Raw genomic sequence first — 18,756 nt, forward strand, 5'->3', positions numbered from 1 at the left:
TTTAGGAGGAGGGTATTCCACTTCGTCCTCAGACTCTTCCTCAATTCCCATGAGATCGAAGTCGAGTTCGAGATCGAAGTCATACTCGTCCTTTTCATATTCTGTTCTGTCCAAAGGTCCATCCGATTGAGACAAACCCCTTAAATTCTGAGAAAACTCTTTTTTGGGTTTTTGGAATATATCAATTTTTTTGAGATTTTGAAAGCTTTTTGATTTTTTTGTTTTTTGAAGATTTTTTGATTTTTTTGATTTTTGAAGAATTTTTGATTTTTTTGATTTTTGAGTACTATTTTCCAGACATCTCAAATAAGAAGAACAATCATGCATTAGTAAAGATAGGGAGCCCTCAAAACAGTTTTTACCCGAGGACGAGGGCTCGTTATGATCCTCGGGCAAACTGATGTCGCCTAACGGCATTTTTTTTTTGAGGCTATGGTAGCCTCAAGGGTTAGAGGGAATTCCTCCAATTGTTCAGAGTCTCCCCCTCTCTGAGGGGGCGGATGAGATGTGAGAGTGATTTGTTGGGTGATTTGGTTGGTGGTTCGAAGATAACCAGGATCTCCGATTGATTGTTGTTGTTGTCAGGTTGGGGCACAGTCCCTCCCAAATTCGGTGGGATGACGACTGATGCCCAGTCAATGCCGGTGAGAAAAGGTGATTCATTCCCTTTGCTGGTAATGATTTTCACTTTGATAGATTTTGGAGCGGTCTCCGATGGACTTTCCTCGGAATCCCCATTGAACAAAACGTCAATGCCTTCTACGAAGGATGATTGGGACTCGACGATTGGGTCTTTGTGCAGTGGTGCGATATTTATCTTTTTTGGCCTTTTTGCCAATGGCGATTCTGATAAACCATCAGGTCTGATATGGGATTTCGGGAAGTTAACACTGATGTGAGGGACTCGACCCAGATTCTAGATGTTCGGCTCACGATTTTGCTTTCTTGCTAGTCGAAGCTCTTTCTTCTTATCATTCATTTCTGCAATATCCCTTTTCGTAGGTCTAAAGCCTAGACCAAAATAAGGAGTATGCTTCACTGCTTCGACTGGTGTAGCTCTTCCTCTTCCTCCTGGTCCCAACCCTCGCTTGGGTCGGTAGCCTCCCCTTTTCATAATCCGGCCAATCATAAGGTTTGCTCTTGATAGCTTTGCCTTTACCTTCTCCATCCCCTTCTCGATGTGATTAACAGTCGCGAATTGGTATGAATGGTAGAGTGCCTTATCCTTCGTCATCTCTATATCAATGAATGGCACGTCTAGGGCTCTCCCAGTCGGAATAAGGTTCTCTGCCAATACTGATATCATTCTCTGCCCCATGCTAAATTTGACTCTTTGGTGCAACGAAGAAGGCACAGCCCCGGCAGTATGGATCCAAGGCCTGCCCAGTAACAAGTTGAAGGTCGTTGGTATTTCCATGACTTCAAACGTCACTTCAAAGGTGCAAGGTCCTATTGTGATTGGTAGGTCTACTTCGCCCAGCGAGTCCCTTCTCGAACTATCGAACCCTCGAACAACCTTGTTGTTGGGTTTCACATACGACCAATCGACGTTCAGCTTTTAGAAGGTCTCAAGTGGACAAACATTAAGCGCTGAGCCATTGTCAATCAGCACCCTGGCAACCATCATGCCCTTGCATATGACCATGATGTTTAGTGGCTCGACGTGCCCCGTTCCTTTAGGTGTAAACTCATTTTCTATGAAAATAATAAGATTGGGGGTCATGAATTGGCCAACTGTTTGCTCTAACTGCGCTGGTGTCGTGGTCGAAGGTACATGTGATCTCCCTAGGACTTTTAACAATGCCTTTTGGTGCTCTTCCGATTTTTGCATTAGTCCTAAGATGCTGACTTGGTCTGGCTGCTTGTTCAATTTGTCTACTATGTTATGCTCTCTCTTGAGGATGAGCTTAATAAAGTCTGTGGCTTCTTTGTCTGTCACTTTAGCTTCAGCTTCTTTATCTGTCGCTTTCACCTTTTCTTTTTTCGGGTCACTCTCGCTCATTTTGCCCTTTCCTTTTACCTTTTTCTTTTTCTCCTTTGTTATCCCTTGTGTCGTTTCTTTAGTCTTTTCCCTGATGCTTACCCCCTTTGTTGGTATTTTTTTGCATCTCCCTGCCTTTGTCATATGATCGATATCGGCCACCATTACCTTCTTCATAGTTTCAACTCCGACGGTTGTGGTGATAGTTGTCTCGTAACTCCAGGGAACTGCCTGGATAGAGTTATAGGGGAATGGTTTGGGTGAGTATATGGTCATGGGGGGTGGATCGGGTTTCATATTGAGAATGAGAGGAGGTGGTGGTGATTTGGATGCAGTGGTAGCAGGAGGGGTTGATGAAGTGTATGGGATAATGAGTGGTGGACGTGAAGATGCAATGTATGGTATGTGAAGGGGAGATCGAGTTGATCCTTGTGGGCATGGTGGTGTGTAGGGTATGACAAGGGGAGGCCGGGTCGTATTTTGATGATGGGGTGATCCGTAAGGTATGACTAAAGGTGGTCGAGTGGTAGTATCTTGATGAGGGGGATGGATGGTGAGGTTGGCCATTCTGAGAGGTAGCTGTGAATTTTGTGATGGATTTGTTGCATAGTGGTTAACTGTGTTAATCGCTGACATCTTTGATTTTTGGGTTAAGTGGACCCTGATTTTCGTTCCGACGGGTGCTATTAGATCTGAAGGATTGAAGTCAAATTCTTCACAGATGACATTTACCCTGTGCCCACTCCCCTCCCCATTATGGGTAGGTAGGGGGTTTTGATTGATGTTCTGTTGTTGGGGTGGGTTGGGAGGTCCATCCAGGATAAGAGCCTTCTTATCAATTAGATTCTGCACCTGATGTTTGAGCTGCCAGCATTGGTCTGTGTAGTGTCCAGGTGCACCCATATGAAATTCACAAAACAAATTGGGGTTGTACCCTGGCCCTTTGGCAGCTTCAGGATTTGGTGGACGTTTTACAAGATACTCACCCTTGAGCAAGATTGACAGTAACTCAGATAATGTCATGGGTAGCCTGGTAAACACTCTATTAATCATGTTCGGTCTTGCTTGTTGATTATGCCCATATTGTTGTGCTGGTTGTGCTGGCATGGCTTGTGGAGGAACCATCCGAAAGGGATTCTGCGGTGCTGGAGCCCAAGCAACTCGAGGTACTGGCACCCAAGGGGCTTGAGGTGCCTGTGGCCGCTGAGCTGGTGCTTGAATGATGAGAGGTTGGCTGGGTTGTACATTATTGACTTGGGTTTCTTCTTTCTTCTTGACAAAAGGCACTGATTTCTTTTGTGCCGAGGTCCCCGCTATTGCACTCAAGGCTGTAAAGTCAAATATTAGACCGGTTTGGATCCCGTCCTCGACCCGGTCTGCTACTTGAACTAAATTTGAGAATGTGCCTGTAGTGTGTCCAACCAAATGAGTGTAAAAGGCATGCCCCAGTGTTGAGATAAACGTAGTATTCATCTCATGTTCAGTCATTGTAGGTCACACTTGTGAAGCGGACTCCCGCCATCTCTGGGCATACTCTTTCACTGTTTCTTTGTGTTTCCTCGTCATCTTAGTCATATCATTTCGATCCAGACCCACATCTGTATTGAACCGATAATTGTGGCAAAACATTTCAGCCAAGTCCTGCCAACTCTTGATGAGTGTATGGTCCAATCCTGAGAACCACTTAAGAGCCGGTCCTGTTAAGCTTCTTTGGAAAAGTTGTACCAGCAGTCTGTCATCCTCGCCATATTGGCACATTGACCCACAATACAATTTGAGGTGTGACAGAGGACACCCAACACCATTATATTTCTCGAATTTCGGGCATTTAAACTTAGCCGACAGCTGTGCGTTGGGATAGAAGCATAGGTCCCTGAATCTTGTTCCTCCCAGAGTATTTGTGCCCTTCATCCGCCGCATTTCCTCTTGAAGAGATTCGACCTGTCGGGCCATTTTGTCGTCGGTAGCACTCTTAGCTTCAGGAGCCCTAAAGTCACACTCGTCATCTGGGATCACCACCGGAGGTGGTTGGTTCTGTGGTATATAGAGCGGAGGACCCTGGTATATTGGCACAGTAGGAGGTGGGGTGGTTTGTTGGTCTGGTCGTATTTGCTCAGGGGGTTCGGGGTTTGACCCGGATGCTTGATGCTGAGTTGCATGTGCTTGCAGAAAATTAGTGCTACTCAAGACAGCTGCCAAGATTTGTTCCTGTCTTTTTGTTGTTTCTAACAACTTTGCTATCATTGCATTAGCTTCGGCCAGTTCATTTGTAGCAGGCTGTGGTTCATCTGAGTTACTCATAGCTGATGAAGATGATCGGAGAAAGTATGGAGGCTTCTCAGGATGTTTGTACTTTTTTCGTTTGGCCACCTGTGGGTACAGAAGACCAAGTGTTACTATCTTACTTAAAAAAAAGAAAATGCATGATGTTTTATTAGGTCCGGTAATTATTATGGGATGGTACTCAAAAAGGGAAATTTAGTTAGGTGAACTTGAAAACATAGTTTGTCAGCGCGGAGCTGGATTATTTTTGGGAGAAAATAATTACATCAGCACGAAGCTAGCATCGACACGGGGTCGGTAAAATAGTTTGAAAAGAAATTACATCAGCACGGAGCTGGCATCGACACGGAGTCGATAAAACGGTTTGAAAAGAAATTACACCAGCACGGAGCTGGCATTTACACGGAGTCGGTAAGGAAATTACATCAGCACGGAGCTGGCATCGACACGGAGTCGGTAAGGTATTTTGAAAAGAAGTTGCATCAGCACGGAGCTGGCATCGACACGGAGTCGGTAAAACATTTTGAAAAGAAATTACATCAGCACGGGGCTGGTATCGACGTGGAGTCGGTAAAACACTTTGAAAAAAAATTACATCAGCACGGAGCTGGCATCGACACGGAGTCGGTAAGGTATATTGAAAAGAAGTTGCATCAGCACGGAGCTGGCATCGACGTGGAGTCGATAAAACATTTTGAAAAGAAATTACATTAGCACGGAGCTGGCATCGACGCGGAGTCGGTAAAACATTTTGAAAAGAAATTACATCAGCACGGAGCTGGCATCGACGCGGAGTCGGTAAAGCATTTTGAAAAGAAATTACATCAGCACGGAGCTGGCATCGACACGGAGTTGGTAAAACATTTTGAAAAGAAATTACATCAGCACGGAGTTGGCATCGACGCGGAGTCGATAAAACATTTTGAAAAGAAATTACATCAGCACGGAGCTGGCATCGACGCGGAGTCGGTAAAATATTTTGAAAAAGGTAATTTCATCAGCACGGAACTGACATCGACACGGAGTCGGGAAAGTATTTTGAAAAAAGGTAATTTCCGAGATAAATTAAGTTAGAATAACCCATGTTTTTGGCAGCCCCCAATTCAGTTATCTGAAATCATCGTTGGCCAGGCCGATCTCCAAGGAAGAGGCGGCGCACAATGGCACTCTTAAATCACCTTGTTCCCTGAATAGACGCAGTCTATCCCCCTCATATCAACAGGGTAAGATCTTTCTAGGCACCGACTTTGATCAAGGACTGCAATTGGTACTTCTTTGAATTTTTTTTTGTTTTGTTTGTTTTTTTTTTTGTTCTTTTTTTTTTGAAAAAAAAGTTCAATGCATTGGAGTCGTTTGATCAGTTGTTATCTTTGTTAGATCATAAATGGATCATGAACTTGATTCGCTATGGGTCGTGGACTCGATTGGTTGTGGATCTGGGTTGTGGACCCAGTTGAAGTGGATCTAGGTCATGCCCAGTTGACATGGATCTGGGTCGTAGACCCAGTTGGAAACGGATCTGGGTCGTGGACCCAGTTGACATGGATCTGGGTTGTGGACCTAGTTTGGTTGGATCTTGGTCGTGGACCCAGTTGGAAACGGATCTGGGTCGTGGACCCAGTTTAACAAGGATCTGGGTCGGATACCCAGTTGGAAACGGATCTGGGTCGTGGACCCAGTTTGACATGGATCTGGGTCGGGGACTGTAGACACCCCATTTTTGCATTCGCCTGATTAATCAACTCGTCGACCCTATCGCAAAGGTTCCCAATGATGGATGTCTATTCCAATGCTTTATTTTGTTACCAGATATGTTTCAGAAATCCGGATGAGGTATCTCGAACTGACAAAACTTAGAAACCACGCTACACTAGAAAAATACGACCCCAGAAACATAGAAATCATCATCTTGCAAACCAAAAAGAAGCTTCACGATAAAAATCACTAAAATTACCAAATTACCCCTAACATCAAAACAACCCTAGAGCCTGCATTATGCTTAGGAAAACCCACTCAAACACATTAAACAACAAATCGAAACCAAGTAAACCACTTCGCCAATTTTCACAAATTTTGACAAAATTACGAAAATACCCCTCATAAAGTTCACAATCATTTCATACAAAAAACTTCATAAATGACAAAAACCAACATTCCCATTAAATTCCTTACGAAAAACTGATTCCAAAACATCTTGAAACATTGAAAAATGACTTAAAACGTAAAAAATCCTCTCCGAGGGCAAATGGTAATTTCACAATTTTCATAATTAAAAAATTCGAAATTAATAAATAAAATATTAAATAATTAAAGTAAAACATTAATGAAATTAATTTAAAATTTTGAACCTAAAAAATTGATCAATCGGACTTTCGGGTAAAATTGTTGAGGGTTAGTGGGATATTTCTTTAAGGACCCCTCCATTTGGGGGTCCAAAGAATTAAAGATAAAATAGAAGGGGGTTCTCCAAAAATTAAAAGTAAATCAAGCAAGACTGAAGTCAAAGTATTAAAGTCAATCAAGTGAAACTGAAGTCAAAATTAAAGTCAATCAAGCAAGACTGAAGTCAAGGTACTAATCGAGTCAATCTCCTAAGACTAAGGTCAAAACCCTAAATCCAAACCCTAATCTAAAACTAATCAAGTCAATCTCATAATACTAAAGTCAAAACCCTAAAATCCTAAAGACTAAGTCAAAACCCTAATTGAAACCCTAAAAGAAACCCTAATCAAACCCTAAATGCTTCTAAAAACTTTATAAATAGGAGCCTCCACACCCTATTTTCGTATCAAAGAAAAAATCCTAGGAAAAGTAGGTAAAGAAGCCTCCATAGCCTCCCCAAAACCCTAATTTTGGAGCCCCAACTCCTTTCCTAACACCCCTACTCCGATTTTAGCTTAAAAAACACCCAAAAACCTCTCAAAAACATCCCAAAAATCCACAACAAATTTGAAGCACTCAGATCCAAGAAGGAGATACCTTACCTCGGAGATCAGGAATCAGATCCGGAGATAGAACGAAGTAAGGAATACGGTACAAGGAGCCATTCTAACCAGATCTGAGGGAATAACACTTTTGCAGATCAAAGGTAAATTATTATTTTTATTTATTTTTTAATCTAGGTTTATCATTAGCAATGTAGATCTATTTGGGATAAGTAGAGACCGGCATTAGCCGGGCGGGGTTGGTGCCTAACACCTTCCAACCCCGTAACATGATTCCCGGATTCAGATTTCTATAGTAGATTAGTTCTTTTTATCCATTGTAGGGTCAATTTGGTTCCTAGACCGTAATAACTAGGTGGCGACTCCCAAACCTCAAGGGTCAAAAGCGGATCCGCGCACCCCGAGGATCGAGGGCGCTTTCAGGGACCCAGTTGGAAACGGATTTGGGTCGTGGACCCAGTTTGACATGGATCTGGGTCGGGGACCCAGTTGGAAACAGATCTGGGTCGTGGACCCAGTTTGAAATGGATCTGGGTCGTGGACCCAATTTGACATGGATCTGGGTCGGGGACCCAGTTGGAAACGGATCTGGGTCGTGGACCCAGTTTGAAATGGATCTGGGTCGGGGACCCAGTTGGAAACGGATCTGGGTCGTGGACCCAGTTTGACATGGATCTGGGTCGGATACCCAGTTGGAAACGGATCTGGGTCGTGGACCCAAATTGAATGGATCTGGGTCGTTGACCAGCTTCAAAGTGAATACTTAATGAAGGATGGGCTTAATTATGACAAAAATCGATAATGAGTCACGTCGGGCAAAATCCGTTTTGAGTAGGATCGATTATGAGTAGTAGGCCCTGAGTTTTATAAAAAGTGAATCATTTGATCATTTTCAAGTTTTAAAACTCAAAATAAAAAAAACTTCGAGAAGAAAAGTTGTTAGGACTGACGTAAGGAACAAAATGAGAAAAAAAAAATTTTTTTTTTTTTTTTGGGGTCCGTTTTTCAAGTACGGACCAACCATTTTTTTGCTGGTCCGTGCTTCAAATACGAACCAGAAGTTTAAAAAAAAAAAAAAAATTTGGGGGGGGGGACCGTTTTTTAAGTACGGACCAACCATTTTTTGGCTAGTCCGTGCTTCAAATACGGACCAGAACTTAAAAATTTTTTTTTTTTTTTTTCGGTACGTTTTTCAAGTATGGACCTAACATTTTTTTGGCTGGTCCGTGCTTCAAATACGGACCAGAACCTTAAATTTTTTTTTTTTTTTTTTTTTTGCACTGGTCCGTGCTTCATGCACGAACCTAAGAAAATTTGTCCAGTCCTTTTTCTAAGCACGGACTTAACAATATTTCTTGAGTCCGTGCTTCAAGCACGGACCAGAACCTTTTCTGGCCTTCCAACCTTGCTCTGTTTTCGATCCTCATCCCATTTTGGCCCGGAATTCCTGAGTTTTGAGGCACATAACCTCTGTTTTTTAGCTTGGGTCACAAAAATGTCACTTTTTTTTTTTTGATGATGCACATGATAACATAAAAAATAAAAAACAGATTTCCCCCTTTTACCTGGGGGGACATATAAACGAGAACAAAATAAAAATCCTAAAATCTATACAACTTGCCTTTGTGGGCTTAAAAAATACATCACATATGAACATGGGATGGATACGAAATTAGTTTTGTAAGCCTTAGTATCCCTTGTCTATTAATTACGCTTCGATGCATGCGATTTGTAGGTGGTTTTTCGGCTACCCATTCTTCAAACCTCGATGTACACCGAAGTGTACATGTCTTAAGTTGGTGAATGGGGTAGATGTTCTCCTCCCAGCCACCCAAAATAGCGATCTCGGGGGCTTGAGAGTACCGGCATCCGGGGTTAGAAATTTAAAGGGGAAGGGGATGGCTTATGCATAGGGGGGTGAATCGCATGTGCATGTGCGTGCATTTTTTAAAATGTATCCATCCTTACATCCCTTGTCCAAAAATAAAAATAAAGCAAAAGGTACATGTAAATAAATATTACAACCATTCCCATATGAAACTTGTGAAATAAAAAAAGAAAGAAAGAAACAAGGCAAACGTTAGTAGATAAACCAAAAGAAAATAAACAAAAAGAAAACAAACATTTTTTTTTTAAATAACCGAATCAAGGGAGAGGGTCGGACCCACTAGTATGTTCCCCAGTGGAGTCGCCAAGCTGTGGACATAGGATTTTCAATATTTTGAAACATCCCTCCACTTTGGGGTGTTTTGGAGTCGCCACCATTCATTTTCGGAAATGGGTGTGAATGGTCACCCGAAGTTGTATTTTTGAAAAACATGTCATTTTGACATTTTTTATAACTCTCGTAGGATAATGCACGTGGCCTAACCTTTGATTCAAGGTAAGGGGGTCCATTTATGGAGTAGGGAAGGTGTTAGGCACCCTACTCCATCCACCATAGGTGGTAACCTCGGATTCGATCATTTTTTAAATAAAAGGAAATAAAATAAAAAATGATTTGATGTGTGCCCTTAAGTGTGATGGGCTTTCGATGTCGGTTCAAATCATTAAGGGCACCCTTATGAAGAAGGGGCCCTTTGGTGATTTAAACCATCGTGGTGTGTGCAAATGTGTAGAGAAAGGGAGAGTAGAAGACGGGGTTAGAGGTGATGGTCTTTTTTCAAACCCACCTTGTCCTTGAGTTGATCTTCAAATATGTCTTCCTTTGAGTTGACTTGGACTTGCTTGAGGTTGTAGAAGATTGAGTTGAGTTAAGAGTGGGGTGTTGAGAGTGGAGAGTTGAGAGTAGTGAGAAGAGAGTTATATTTTTTATTTTAGAGGATTTTTGTCAAATTTTCATTAGTTCTTGTAAGAGGAGAATGGAGGGATTTTTATAGAAGTTGGGAGGTATTTTAAGGGTATAATAGGGTGAGCGATTAGAATAAGGGGTAATGGCATGGGTTTGAGAAAAGAAGGGTATGAAATTTGATATGGAAATAAGGGTAGTTTTGTAATGAGGGAAATGGGTTGTGTTTTAACCCAAATGGTTTGGATCTTACCCAAATCCATTTGGGTAGAGTGTTTGGTGGGGTGAGATGAGTGATGGTTGATGGGAGGAATGGGGGGTGTAAGAGAGTTGTTTGGAGAAGGAGTGTTGAAATAGTTGAAGAGGTAAGGTGTTTGATTTGGGGGGATGGGTAGTGATTGGTTTGATTTTGAGAGAATTGAAGGGATGATGACATGTGGCAAATGGAGAGATGAAGAGATTGGTTGATTGGTGATGGTGGTTGGTTGATTAGAGAGAAGGGTATGGGGGTAATGGTGGGAGGTATGGGTTGAGGTGATTTTGTGGGAGTGTTTTAAGGGAAAGTGATGGATAGATATGGGTTGTGATGTGGGTGGTTGATGATGAGAGGATGGGGAATAGGTTAGGTTAGGGTAGGGTTATGGGTTGAGTTGATTTTTGGAGGGAAGTGATGGAGTTGGTTGATTAAATGAGGGAGGTGGAAGGGTGTGATGACATGTGTCATTTTTTTATATTGAGTTGGTGATTGGTTTGATGAGATTGATAGGTTGGATTGGGTTTGGGTATTGAATTGGGCTTAGGTTATGAGTTGGGCTTAGGTTGGATTGGGTTTATGATGGATTGGGTTTAGGTTGAATTGGGTTTATGATGGATTGGGTTTTGGGATGGATTGGGTTTAAGATGGATTGGGTTTTTGTTGAATTGGGTTTATGATGGATTGGGTTTTGGGATGGATTGGATTTATGATGGATTGGATTTTTGGATGGATTGGGTTTAGGTAGAATAGCATTGGGTTGACTTTAAGGATGTAGGAGAGTGGTGAGGTGTGCGGGTCCATGGGCCACGTTAGTGGCCTCGGACATTTATCAGTTGAAAATGGCTTGGGTTCTTGTAGGTTTAGGCTTTGGGGCCCATTCCAATTTTTCGATTTTTTGGGGCATCTTGCGTCGAGGGCCCGCTCAAATTCGGGTGTCTACACCTAAACCTTGACCAAATTAATTAGTATTTCACCAAAGGAGGCCTTCTTTGGTCGAACAATTATCCTATCTTTCCAAAAAAGAAAAAAAATAACCTTCTTTAGCCCCTCGCAGCCTTTAAAAAAATAAAAACAATAGCCTCTTCTTTCTAAACCATACCGACCAACCTTGGGAGGGTATCTTAGTATGAACTACGTTTTGGCCTGATCCCCTCCCCCCAAAAAAAAAGAAATATTTGAAGTACGTAGGCAACCTGAGAAGTTACTTCAGGCCCGGTCACGCAAAGAATAAGTGTATTCTCTTAAGAAAAATGTCATCTAAAAAGAAAATCCCCTACTGAAAGGTTCAAAAGAAAATAATGCCAAACTAAGGGCATTAGAAAAAAGAATCAAAAGAATTGATAAAAAGAAAAGAATGTCAAACTAGGGGCATTTAGAAAAATTCAAAATAATTGACAGAAAAGAGAGAATATCAAACTAGGGGCATTTTGGGAAGTTGAGCCTTATATCTTTTCTTTCTGAACCATATCCTAAGCCCACCTATTAAGTCCTCCTAAATGCTAATTGACTCGGTTAAGGTGTAGGGAACCAAGAAGTTGTCGAGTTGGTTATTCAAGATCATCAAGAAAAAAAAAGGAAGTCTGCTAAGTTGAAAATCCGAAAAGGCGATTTAGGCAAAATTTAGGGCATAACCATAAAAAAGAAAGTCTGCTAGGTTTAAAACCTAAAAAGGTGACCTAGGCAAAAATCAAGGCATCATCAGAAAAAAATAATAATAAAGTCCGCTAGATTGAAAACCTGAAGAGGCGATGTAGGCAAAAATCAGGGCATCATCAAATGGGAGGAAATGTCCCATCAAGAAGAAAAATTCAGAAGGAAGCTTGTGTAGAAATTAGAAAATGCAGAACCATTCAAGCTATAATATTCATTTTTCAGCCAAGAGCTCACATCCGATGAAGACAATGTTGAAGTCAAAAAAAAAATCAGAAGCCATTTTAAACATTGTAGGATCTTCAAGAGTATGTTTACTTATTCAAGTGTTCACTAATGGAAGATGTAGAACCATCAACCACTTTGAAGAGAAAATTCTCTATTCTAATGTTTATTAAGAATTTTTAAGTCCAGCTTAAGCATTTTCAAAAGAAATTCGAAAGAAAATGATCAATCCCTTATTACACATATGATAAACTTAAGAGTCTTAAATTTAAAGAAATTTCAGTTCTTCTATCTATCATACATCAGAGTCCATATTTTTCAAGCGTAATCCATTCCATTAGTCTCGTAGTCAAGTCTCAGTTAAAGCCAACCTTGAAACTAGGGGAATTTTTTAAGGTTATTTAATTCCAAAGTTTTTGTTCTTAATCACATGATAAAAAGAAAATCTTACAAAAGTTTAAAAGTCCAGCGAAGCCCAATGATAATTATGAATCCAGATGTATGATAAGCCAATAAAGGCCTAATCTTTCAAACTTTGAGTTCGATCTTGAATTATAGAATGAATAGGCTTTTTGAAGTGCCTACAAACCTAAGTTCGAGTCCGAGAAACGAGACTCCAACTTTTTGAATCATAGAATGAATAGGCTTTTTGAAGTGCCTACAAACCTAAGTTCGAGTCCGAGAAACGAGACTCCAACTTTTTGAATCATAGAATGAATAGACTTTTTGAAGTGCCTAGAAACCTAAGTTAGAGTCCGAGAAACGAGACTCCAACTTTTTGAATCATAGAATGAGTGGGCTTTTTGAAGTGCCTATAAACCTAAGTTCGAGTCCGAGGAACGAGACTTCAACTTTTTGAATCATAGAATGAATAGGCTTCTTGAAGTGCCTATAAACCTAAGTTCAAGTCCGAGAAACGAGACTCCAACTTTTTGAATCATAGAATGAATAGGCTTTTTGAAGTGCCTACAAACTTAAGTTCGAGTCTGAGAAACGAGACTCCAACTTTTTGAATCATATAATGAATAGGCTTTTTGAAGTGCCTATAAATCTAAGTTCGAGTCCGAGAAACAAGACTCCAATTTTTTGAATCATAGGCTTTTTGAAGTGCCTACAAACCTTAGCTCGAGTCCGAGAAACGAGACTCCATGTTTTATAGGATTGTTTAAGTTCCTCTAAATCTTAGTCAGATTCTAAAAAATGAGACTCCAGTTTTGTTTGAATCATATTGAATTAACAGGATTGTTTAAGTTCTTTAGCCCGAGAAGCGTGGCTACAATAGGTTCGAGTTCGATAAATGAAACTCATACTTTTTCGAACTCTACAAAAGAATTTCAAATAACATTTAACGAAGTTTCTACAATGTTATGACTCCAATTACCTCATTTTTTGATCTTGTCATGATTGCTTTCGTTGCATAAGCACATTTCAATTTTGAATCATTATTGTCAGTGAGAGAAGATCTCTAGGACCTGACACATTTTTACTCAGTAAGCATCACACCTGTGCACACACGTGCACTTTTTCTTTAGTCAAGGAGAATTTTATAAAATTCAAGGATTTGACACTGTTAGTGAGAGCTCACGCTCGAGGACTTGACAACCTTTTAGTTCGGGGAGAGTTTTACACTCAAGGATCCGAACGTCCTGACGAATTGCTAAATCAGACTGCAAAATGAACTGTCACTAGCTTTGGCATTCGGATATCGCACTATCTACCGAAATAGATTTGCTATTTAGTTTGCTTCAACCCTCTGTCAAAGAGGGGCATCTGTAGATATCCCATTTTTGCACTCGCCTGATTAATCAACTCGTCAATCCGATCGCAATGGTTTCCAATGATGGATGATTATTCCAATGCTTTATTTTGTTACCAGATATGTTTCAGAAATTTGGATGAGGTATCTCAAATTAACAAAACCTTAGAAATCACGCTACGCTAGGAAAATACGACTCCAGAAACATAGAAATCATCATCTTGCAGACCCAAAAAGAAGCTTCATGATAAAAATCACTAAAAATTGACCAAATTATCAAAATACCCCTAACATCAAAACAACCCTAGAGCCTATGTTACGATTAAGAAAATCCTTTCGAACACATGAAACAACAAATCGAAACCAAATAATCATTTCACCAATTTTAACAGAATTCGACAAAATTACGAAAATGCCCCTCATAAAGTTCATGACCATTTCACACAAAAAAATTCATAAATGACACAAACTAATATTTCCATTGAATTCCTTACGAAAAATCGATTCTAAAACATCCTAGAACATAAAAAATCGACTTAAAACGCGAAAAGTCCTCTCCGGGGATAAAATGGTAATTTCATAATTTTCATAATTAAAATTTTTGAAATTAATAAATAAAATATTAAATAATTAAAGTGAAACATTAATGAAATTAATTTAAAATTTTGAACAAAAAAAATCGATCAATCGGGCTCTCATGAAAAATTGTTGAGGGTTCGTGAGATATTTCTTTAAGGACCACTCCATTTGGGGGTCCAAAGAATTAAAAATATAATATAGAGGGGTTCTCCAAAAATTTAAAGTCAATCAAGCAAGACTAAAGTCAAGATATTAAAGTCAATCAAGTGAGATTGAAGTCAAAATTAAAGTCAATTAAGCAAGACTGAAGTCAAGATATTAAAAGTCAATCAATTAAGACTAAAGTCAAAATATTAAAAGTCAATCAAATAAGATCAAAAGTCAAAACCCTAATAGAATTCTAATTAAATAATAATTCTATTTAATAGAGTTCTAACTAAAATACAACTCTACCTAAATCAATTTTAATTAAAACACAACTCTACCTAAAACAATTCTAAGTAAAACACAACTCTAATTAAAAGAACTTTAATTAAACACTAACTCTATCTAAATCAACCCCTAAAAAATCTATAAATAGAGGTCCTCACACCCTATTTTCGTATCAAATCATAAACCCTAAGAGAAGTAAGTCTAAAAGTCTCCCTACCCTCCCATAAACCCTAGTTTTGGAGTCCCAACTTCTTACCTAACATCTCTTCTTCTATTTTAGCCTAAAAAACACCTAAAAGCCCTTCAAAAACACCCCAAAATCCATAACGAATTCGAAGAATCCAGATCCAAAAAAAAAAAAGATATACCTTGGTTCGGAGATTAGAACTCAAATCTGGAGACAGAGCGAAGCACGGAATACGGTACAAGGAGCAATTTTTGTCGGATCTGAGGGAACAAGATCTTTGCGTATCGAAGGTATAATTCTTTATTTTTATTTTTTATTATCTAGGTCTTTTAGCAATGTAATCTATTTGGGAAGTTAGTAGAGACCGGCTTTGGCCGGGCCGGGTTGGTGCCTAGCCCCTTCCAACCCCGTAATGTGATCCCCGGATTTAGTTTTCTTCAGTAGATTAGTTCTTTATCTGTTTTGAGTCATTGATCGGTTCCTAGCCCGTAATAACTAGGTGGCGACTCCCAAACCTCAAGGGTCAAAAGCTGATCCGCGCACCCCGCGGATCGAGGGCGCTATCACACAATATTAAAATATCAGAGAAAAATTATAAAACGAATTATTCTACAATTTGATGTATAAATTTTATCATAATAAATTTGAAACTAACTATCAAAATTGAAATAAAATAGATTTTCATTGAAAATTATATTACAAATTTGAAATTATAAATTTCTTACCTTCGCAATTAGATTTTATGTGTCCCTATGGTATAAAAATGATTTTTCTAACTAGTCTTCTCGGTGATTCTATAAAATATTTTGGTCATTAAGTAATGTCGAGGATATTTTATTCTTCAATGTCGAATCTTAATTCACGTCCAAAATATGTTTAAATCTCAATCGAATGTAATGTACACGAACTCACATCAAAACCTACTCGTCATTGGTCTTTATTTCTCTCACAGAAATGAATAAACATCAAGTTACATTATAATATAATATAATATAATAGATTATATTATAATATATAAAATAAATACACTTGTTTATCTTAACTGTTAACACATTTATAACTTATAATATATTATAATATTGTATTATATAATATAATAATATTTATATTAATTACACCTTGCCCCTTTAACACTTCAATAATTTCAAATCAATCCCTCCTATATAAATAATTATAATTAAACTCAATTTTGTAATAAAATTTTATTTTAATAATAAAAAATAATTAAAAAAAGTTTTTCTTTTCTTCATTATGTTCATTACATTAAATCAAAATACCCCTTAAGTCCTAAATTATCTTGATAAAATTAATATTTTCGTACTTTATCGTACAAAATTTGGATTTAAGTATGCTGATAGTCTAAATTATGTTTTTCGATGCTTTTGAACACAATGGTAATGTCAATTTTACCAAAAGAGCTTTTTATAAAATTTTGAGTTTTATCCACTTTAACTAAATGTTCTAATATCATGATAAGGTTTCCTGAATTCTATATTTCATTTGTCAAATTCTCCTTCTAGCAAATCCCTATTTTATATTGACAATGTTACGATTTATATTTTATATCTTTATTTTAAACTTAATAGGAAAGTATGTCCATATAGTTGATTTAATTCCTCAATAAACATAATAAATTTTCACAGCGTTATAGACCAACTTATTTGTCAATAAAACAAACACTTTTCTTCTTTGCTTTGAATTTCTTCAAGTTTTTCCCTTTTTATATTTCAAGTTTTTAAACTTGTTATATTTATTTAGAATAGGATAGGTGTTTTTCTAAGATCCTTTCTACAATCATGAATTTGTCATTTTTCTTATGATCAAATTTCATTTTTTTTCGTTCTCCTTCAATTGTTAAAAGTATCAAAAGAGTGATCATCCTTAGAGTTTTACCTCCATAAGAAAGTGAAGTTTCTACATGTTCCCAAGAAGGTGGGAAACTATTCATGATAGTTGTAACTTGCATCTAATCTGATAGTGGATGCCCAGCATCGCAATCAGTTCCATTTTATGAACATTATTCGTACTTTTTTCTGCTTCAGTCATATGCATCCCATTAAGTTGATATAGAAATAACTGGATATGAGTGTCTAATATAGGACCATATTTTTATTAAAGTGCATCCAAAATATTCCATGCTTGTTTCATAATCCTCATACAGAGAGATTATATTGTCCACCATACTAATTAAAAGAGTAGCCCTTATCAAGGTATTATCCTCTTCCCATTTCTTAACTCTATGTTAGTCCATCCGATTTGGAATCAGTGATCGTGTAATATGTCTTCTCATGAATTAAGGCAAAAAAAATTTTGTTTCTAAATACGAAAATTAATGTCATTTATTTTATAATGGTCATTAGAACCTTTTTCAGACATCTTTTAAAAATAGATTATATGAAATATCACAAGAGATATGACAATTATTATTGTTAAATAATAAATTAAAATAAAATAACGAACTTACAATTTTTCTCTATTTATCTTGAAAAAATTTGGCTTGAAACTTGTTCAAACGTCTACGACGCAGTTGCAAACTGGGTCGAATTTTAGGAATCTGTTGGGGAAAATCTCAAAAAATCTCCTTGATTCCTTTCTTTTGGATCTCATCCACAATCGTAGTGGGTGTCCTCCCGACAATCTTTGTGAAGTATTGATCTCAATCAAGGTTCTATCCAGAATACAGAACTGAATTTTCTGAATTCCAAAGTGATTACTGTAATACCCCAGATTTTTATATTTCAAATAAATATACTGACCTAGATAAATATCAAGTGCAAAAAAACCCTGGTATTTTAATTCGTCTAGAATTTTGGATCCATGGGAAAATAGAAAATTGGAAGGTGTTAATTTAACAAAAGTTAAAATTCATTTTATTTGGCAATCCAAATATCAACGAATTTGAATTAACACTTAAATATGGAAAATTATCTAGATTTATATTTATTAAACACAAAGAAGAGATGGGAGGAAGAGACGGAGAGAACTTTTATTTTCCTTCAAATAAAATCAACCTCGCTATGATACCACTGTTGGAATTTAGATCTTGTAACACGTGAAATGTGGTCGTTAGACTCAAGAATCTCACAAGGATTTCTTAAGAAGAAAATAGAGTGAATGATCCTAAATGGATCGTCTCATGGTTATAAGTATTGGAGGAGTTCTAACACAACTTGAAAAAGCCTATATTTGACAGCCCAAGGCCGTCAAATTTCACAAAATTTGACAGATCAAAGCGTCAAAATTTTCACTGTCAATTTTTTTTCAACGGACATAAACCATTAAATTAATAGAGGATGGGAGAAATTTGATGGCTCTAAGCCATCGAATTGGGGATCATCAAAAATTTCAACGGCCATAAGCCGTCAAAATTTGTAGGATTCGGCTTGTCGAATTTTCTTGTCAAAATTTTTAGTTTTCACATAGTGCAACGTTTTCCAATAGGTATAAACATTAGGGTGCCAATAACATTAATGGGTGTCAACCCATTAACCGAACCATTGTTTCTCTATGGTCTCAAAACCGAACGGCATAGTCTATTCATGTAGAGTCTCCAATTCATGTCACTCTCTAAACAAGACAACGTATGGAATTAGTTAGACCTACTTAGTTATTCCATAAGTATGGAATAACTTAATAAGTTACTCCCAACAAATACTTAACCACTTCTTTATTCT

The sequence above is a fragment of the Akebia trifoliata genome, chromosome 14, assembly GCF_017979445.1.
Source record: "Akebia trifoliata isolate Shusen 1 chromosome 14, ASM1797944v1, whole genome shotgun sequence".
In the NCBI taxonomy this organism is placed as follows: Eukaryota; Viridiplantae; Streptophyta; class Magnoliopsida; order Ranunculales; family Lardizabalaceae; genus Akebia; species Akebia trifoliata.